The 7,736-nt window shown below is 37.3% G+C and overlaps 1 long non-coding RNA gene across 1 annotated transcript; it reads right to left on the bottom strand.

The window, feature by feature from the left end:
• Positions 3,215 to 5,620, bottom strand: LOC109232205. Its single transcript, XR_002068923.1, has 2 exons — positions 4,301 to 5,620; positions 3,215 to 3,720 (listed from the first exon to the last, which is right to left on the bottom strand). It is a non-coding gene; the product is annotated as an uncharacterized LOC109232205 (long non-coding RNA).

The following is a 7,736-nucleotide window of genomic DNA, read 5'->3' as shown; positions in this document are numbered from 1 at the left end:
TTACTCATTTGTGACAATTCTTTGAATTTGTGAAGCAAACCTAACTGATGTACCATATGATTTGTAGCCCTGTGTCTACTATCCAGTTATGGTCTCCTAGACTAGACATTAGGGCAGTAGGAATACCGGATGTTCCCATTTGAGCTGCATTAGCCACAGGTTCTCCCTCTTTTCCTTTGTTTAGCATTTGCAGAATTTGATTGTATTGCTCTGAAGTGAAGAACTAAACTGGAGATGGTGGTGCTGTATTAGAGATAGGTGCTGTTTGCTGGGATGATCCTTGAGCTTTAGATCCCTGATTTCCTGCACCACACACATTGTTAGCATAAGTATTTGGAGTGCCTCCTTTCTTCCTGTATTTGAAATCAGCTGGATATCCATGCAGCTTGTAGCAGTTGTCCCTTGTGTGACATTTAAGCTTGCAGTAGTCATACTGAAGTGCAGACCTTCCATAGCTGTAATTGGTCCCAGCTTTGTAATTGATGTTACCACCACCAGAGTTGTTACCATTGTTGTTTCCTCTGCTGCTTAGTAGTGCAGTAACATCATTGCCATCAACACCAATGCTAGCATTAATCCCACAACTGTCATTTCTCCTTTGACTTTCTATATTCACTATCATAGCATATACTTGGTTTATGTTTGGTAAAGGCCTTGTCATAAGAATTTGATCCTTTGCGTTCTCATAGGAATCATTTAGACTTGTTAAAAACTTATATAGCTTTTGCAACTGATAATGTTCTGCATGTTTGACAGACTCTGGACATCCACATGAAGGAGGAGGAGCTAGTGTCTCATACTCATCCCATAGTTCCCTAAGCTTCAAGAAGTACACAGACACAGAGGATATGCCCTGAGTTAGTGCAGCCATTTCCTTGTGCAGATAACAGGCTCTAGAGGCATTTACTTTATCAAACCTCTCTTTAAGGTCTTCCCACACCTTATGAGCATCAGATGCATAAATTACAGTACTAAGTAGATTTGGAGATACTGTGTTCATTATCCAAGCTAGAACAATGTCATTACATCTATCCCAGAGTTCATGCAAGCTAGGATCATACATTTCTCTTCTACAAGTTCCTAAAACAAAACCTAGTTTATTTTTACCATGCAACACAATCTTCATTGACCAACTCCAAATTGAGTAATTTTCAGAGCCTTAAAGTTGAATTGAGATAAGAATAGAACCTTGTGTATCTGAAGGATGAATGTACAGAGGGAGCTTGTAATGTAGCAGATCTGGAGCATTTAATGTTTGAGCCTGAGTTGCAGTCGCCATTGGAGGAGTTGAAGCCGAGATCCCGTCATCAATTGCCATTGTAGACAGTATAGATTATATCGCACCACACTAATTGAGATGATTTAGGTCACAAATCACTAGATTTCAGCAGAAATTGAGGCTAATCGAACAAGCCCTAATTTTAGGGAATTTGCTAAAAAAATGATAAAGGAACAGAGTAAAGGAAGCAATTAACCAGTGATATTCCTCTCCTGAAGCTGCTGAGTTAATTGATCTAGCCTTAAAGCTCTGATGCCATATTGAACTAGTCAGCCATGGCAGAAGGAAGTCGATGAAGAAGAAGGAGAAGCTCCATTCTCTGTATTTGAAATGAACTGTTCTAACTAATTCTCAAAAAGCTACTATACAAGTGTAACTAACTTCTATTTATACAACTAACTAATTAACCTACCTTTTTATCAACTAACTTCACCTAATTATAATATATTAAATTAACTACTAGACCCCATATCTATTCCTTCTACGATTCTCTTCTTCTTTTTTGCTACGTGATGATTCCAAGAATAAAGTATCAAAATTTGACACACCTAATAGTCTTTTTGCACAAAATAGAGAAGCAAGTTATTTACGTGATTTCAAAGCTGGCAACACTTGTGGATGGAGTAATTTATTCTATGATCTGCTTCTGATTTAACTTCTCAAATTTTAATTTGATTTTCAACTTTGTACTGATTATACTGAGTAATTAATAAAGGGATTGTTCCAATATTAGGATTACAGCTACTCCCTAATCTATATCTTTTTTCAAATTAAGAAGTATTCGCACTACTAGAAATGCGCCAAAAACCGACCAAAAAAATCGACCAAAGTTGGTCGATTATGGTCAATTACCGACCAAAACGCGACCATTTACGTGTGGACGGTATTTTGACGGTCGATTAAGAATACCGACCAAAGTTGGTCGGAAATTACCGACCAATGTTGGTCGGCCAATTAAATTCAAAAAAAGATATTGCAAAAAAAAAACCGACCAAAGTTGGTCGGTATTTTAATTATGTAATCAAAAGATTCACCATCTGGGAATCAAATCGGGCTGTGTACTGTGGCAGGATACTATTCTACCACTAGACCATTGGTGCATTTTATTTTAAGATTGTCTTTTTATTTATTTATACTCTTTAATTGTATTTTCGCACGAAAATAACCGACCAAAATTGGTCGGTTTTGTTAAAACATAAAATTACCGACCAAAGTTGGTCGGTTTTTAAAATGACTGGCCTAAGAATTACCAACCAAAGTTGGTCGGTTTTTTTAATATTAATTTTTATTTATTTTAATTGAAAAATCGACCAAAGCTGGTCGGTTTCTTGAAAAATAAATTTCGCGGGACTCAAAAATAGTTTCCGCATTTTTGCGCCAAAGAAAACCGACCAAAGTTGGTTGGTTTCGTAAAAAAAATTAAAAATTAAAATATTTTAAAAAACCGACCAAAGTTCTTCTTGATCGGTTTTTGCCGAATTTCTAGTAGTGTCGAAATAATTGTAGAGTTGGAATTAAATGGTTATAGTTTTACTCCAGATATTGTTTAGGCTACTAAAATCAAATCAGCTACACTACATTTGGAAAGCATTTGAGTTCAATTTGAATTAGAAGGAAGGTAACAAGAGATTATGAAATGCTGAAATGGAAGAGTACTATACGCTGGAAAAAGGATGTCAATCAAGGTTCGGGTCAAAGGACGTATGCGCATTGAAAAGAAAAAATGTCGGAGAATCTCAAAATGTTCGGTGAATTATTAACATGGCTAACTTGATTTACCTAACAATATATGAAGGTGAACCGTTTTCTACCTTCATCTCTTGTGGTCGTGGGCCTATCAATCTCAAGTCTCAAAAGTACAATTTTTTTTTCTTCTTTTTACAAGTAATTAATTTGATGATCAACTAGTTTCAAACATGAAATAAAGCAGCCATATTAAAATTGCTTTGGGCTATCACAGCAAAGAAAGACGCTCTCTGGATACAATGGATCCACAGTTTCTATATTAAGGGTAGAAGCAGTACTATGGAGACACCTAGGCAAGCATGTTGGCTTGTTAGGAAAATCTTTGATGTAAGGAAATGGTATGGGAGAAATGATGTGTGTGAAGAATTACAACAACTCACTCATGCTGGGAAGTTCATGATCAAGAAGGCATACCAATACTTACTCCCTCAATATCCTAGAGCTATATGGAGAAACCTCAATATGATTCCATGTTCTGTACCAAAGTATCAATTTATACTTTGGCTTGCACTTCAAAGGAGATTTAGTACAGCAGATAGAATGGCTAAATGGGGAATACAAGTCCCTATGAACTGTGTACTATGCAGAGCTGATATTGAAGAAACTCACGCTCACTTGTTCTTTGAATGTGAATATTCCAGACAGATGTGGAGCTCCTTCTTACGATGGATAGGAGAAAACAGGCAAGTAGGGACCTGGGAAGAAGAGATTAAGAGATTAACGACCAAACAATGTAACAGCAGAGCACATGCAGAGGTGCTAGGATGGCTAGTTGCTACTGTTTACCACGTTTGGAATGAAAGCAATGCTAGAAAATTTCAAGAACAGCAGCAGGAATGTGTATCAAGACTAAGAGAGATTACCATTCAATTACATAGGACAACTTAGAAGCAATTGAAAAAAATTACTTGATAGATTAAACTCATACCCAAGTCTAGTATAGACTAGCAGTGTATTAGGTATATAGAGGGGAGGAGTAATTATAATTAGCGTAATTTAGGACTAGTTCTAGAGTAAAAAAGAACTAGTGGATGTATATATTATACTTGGTTGAATAAAATTTTATTGTTTGGCAAAAAAAAATGATCAACTAGTTTCATTTTGAAGTTGACCTATTTGTTTGACAAATGCATCCAAATCTTGACTAGAGCTCCCTCCCTTTTGAAGAGCCTCTAAGACAGAATCATGGAGTTTACTCATTCGCTCTTTCTGTGGGGGAGCTCCACTAATTGACTCGGATAAGATATGAACCAATTTGACTGAATCTGGGACTACCTGACAACCATCTTCGCAGGCTCTAATTCCCACTTTGAGTTCGTTAACCAACAATTCTGCACTTATAAATTGGTCTGCACCCATAGGCCATGTTAGCATGAGCACCTCAGAGGATATGCCTTCTAGTATGGAGTTCCATCCGCAATGAGTCAAGAAAACGCTCACAGCTCGATGACTTAGTATCGCAACTTGTGGAGCCCAACCTTTGATTATCAACCCTCTATTTGCTATTCGATTCTCATATTCCTTCGTGACTACTCCCTCGTTGCCTGCCACCTGTCCTTCCTCTTGAATTTCAAGCACCACACGAAATTCACCCCACTACACTCCAAGGCCGTCGCCAGGGCATCAACATTGCACGACTCCCGAAACTCACGTAAACAACTGAATCATCGGCCTTGTCATCTAACCACGTCATCACTTCATCACGTGGCATCACACTCGACCCGCCTCGTTGAAAATAATATGGGCCTACCAAATTATTGTCCAAAGGTAGCAAGGGCCCAACGGCCCAAACCCTATCATGGCCCATTTCTTTCTTTACTCGATCAATAAAAACGCCCTCCACTTCTCTACAAGAGTTAAACACAACCCCCCAACTCTTCATATTTTCAAAAAGAATTCCCAATCGGGGTCTCCTTTCTTGTATTGACTGCTCAAAGTACACACCTTCCATCGAGGATATTCCGGCGTATTGGGTATATTATGGAAAGTAATCAAAGAGTTTTCATTAGTTGTAGACAAGATTTCTTCAACGTTGCTCCATGTATGACTTATAACTAAGCAAGTAAAAGCTCCGGACGGCCAAAAGGCAATACGTCGAACACCTAGTCGGCATGCCAGTTCATGAGTCCAACCAAGGAAGAAATCTGAGATAATGGCCACAGGTGACGGGTGGGTACGGAACCAATCGACAATCGGATTGTAAAGCTCAGAGGTTGAACGAACCCTTGCAGCAAAACTGGATCCAGCTGGGAGTTGGGGAAATGAAAGGCAAAGTGTTTGAATAGAATCGGAAGGGTGAATTGCTCGGATTGGCTCGAGTAATGGTAGGTTTTGAGGTGTGACAAGAATTGTGAGTTTTAGGTTATGATTTATGAGGTGGTTGGCTAGGTCAAGGAGGGGGATTATGTGACCTGCAGTTGGAAATGGAAATAGGAGAACTTGTGCACCGGAAAACGCCATTAAATTTTAGCTCAAACCAAGACTTTAATTTTCCTCAAGTATTGCAAGTTTGTACACTTATTTGGTTTATACTGTGATATGATATGTTGTGACTTCTGATGTCATGCCTGACGCTTACAAAAGTATTATATTTCAAAGTTTGGGTGGTTTGTCTTCTTTTTTTCCGATCAAATGAAAATAGTTTTGGTACACGGACTAAATTATTTCGGAGGAATTAATTTATTTCACTTGAGATAATATAATCTCAAATTTGATGGAATAAAGTGGAATATTATGTAGTAAGATTGATATTAAATTTATACCGTCAATCAAATATAATATAAATTTAATCTCATACCTTATCCATATTCTAAATGTGTCATATATGTTTAACACGGCATGGACTTCTCACACGTTAGTAGTTTCATCATATTTAATCTTCTAACCACTACTATTGCATGTGGCTTCCTTTCACACGACGTTCGTCGTTTATTCGTCCTACTATTCCATTTACTATTTCCTTTTGAGCACCTGCGCAAACCTATTCACTGACGTTTTATAATCAATAAGTTCTGGTGGATAAGGCTCCATATTGTTGTTTTATGATTAAGGACTATAGTTGAACGCGTTATAATTTAATTAATGCATGTGTCTTGATGATCTGTTTTTAGAGGAAAATTTCGATACTTGCGAGTTGTTAATTAATCAATTGAAGTGTTTCAATACAGTGAACAGTATTTTAAAAGATATTTTCTGGGCGAGCCCTGAAGCAAGGCGTATCAAAAACTCACCGAGGCATATGTATCATGACGCATAAGCCTCGGCATTCCGGGCGTCCGTTTAGGGGCGTAAGCCCCGATAACTTTTCCGAAATTGAGCTAAAATTGCTTAATATTTTTTTTTAAAACTCAAATATATAAAAGTTAACTAGTAGTAAATTCTCAAACTAAAAAACTCAAAAGTCAGAGATCATTTTAATTGTTTATACTAATTTCATAATCTATTCTCTTTGTCGTTTGATGAGTAACAAATATGGACCTTTGTCTGCGAAGTGCAAACTACGAACAAAGAATTTTGTCCTCCAATTTTTACTCAGCTTTGATGCTTGCATTTTCCTTTTTTGTGCTTTATCTTTTCAGTTCCTTTTTTTTGTTTTGCATTCCTTAATTTATTCTTTTCAAGTTAGTTTTTGATTTTAGAATTTCTTTGCGCTAGTTTAGATATTATTTTGAAATGCATGTCTCTATTCTGGCTATTTGTATAACTAGTCTTGGGATACGCGCGTTGCGCGCGAACACTATCTCGATGAGTATGAACTATTAAAAATTATACTAAAAATTAAGTTTGAATGATAAACAAAAGTCATAGAAAAAATATGAGTTCTTGAAAATAGTATTTGTTGTATGTCGCTAACACAATAAAGAAAGAAACTATACCCCATATAAGTGTCACGACCGAAAATCCCACCATCGGGACCGTGATGACGCCTAACATACTACTTGATAGGCAAGCCAACGTTAGAATAATTTATCCATTTTTAACAGCTCAGATTAAATAATATAAAGAAACCGAAATAAATTCTAAAGTAAAGTGCGGAAAACCATGACATCTGAAATATCTAATACAACCCGAATCTGGTATCACAAGTGCACGAGCTACTAGAATACTACAAATAGATTCTGAAATAAATACAACTGTTTCGAATGAAATGAACGGTAAGAGAGGAAAGAGGAAGGGGACTTCAAGGTCTGCGAACGTCAGCAGATCTACCTCAAATCTCCGAATGTGAAAATCCGAGCTAGTGCACCTCACGTACAACTGGGACCAGTACTGAGATATGTACAAGAAGTGTAGAGTGTAGTATGAGTACAATTGACCCAATATACTCCGTAAGTGTCGAGTCTAACCTCGACGAGGTAGTGACAAGGTTATGACAGGACACTCACGTAATTAAACCTGTATAAACCTAGCCATTTGTACCAAATAACAACAAATAGAGATTTATTATGTACGGTTGGGAGGGGACATGCAAAAGGGGGACAAGATACGATAACTACAACAGGAATGACAACACAAGGCAGTCAACTAAATCATCAACCAATAAAGACGGATAAACATACGGAATAAAGATGGCACGGCATCACCCTTCGTGCTTTTACTCTCAATCTTATCATGTAATGATGACATAAGTAGAATGAAATGGCACGGCATCACCCTTCGTGCTTTTACTCTCGATTTGCCCATGTAATAATGAATAATTGATATAGATGGC

This window comes from Nicotiana attenuata, chromosome 9, assembly GCF_001879085.1.
Source record: "Nicotiana attenuata strain UT chromosome 9, NIATTr2, whole genome shotgun sequence".
In the NCBI taxonomy this organism is placed as follows: Eukaryota; Viridiplantae; Streptophyta; class Magnoliopsida; order Solanales; family Solanaceae; genus Nicotiana; species Nicotiana attenuata.
Note: the sequence above shows the minus strand (reverse complement) of the source record. Positions and strands in the feature narration are given on the sequence as shown.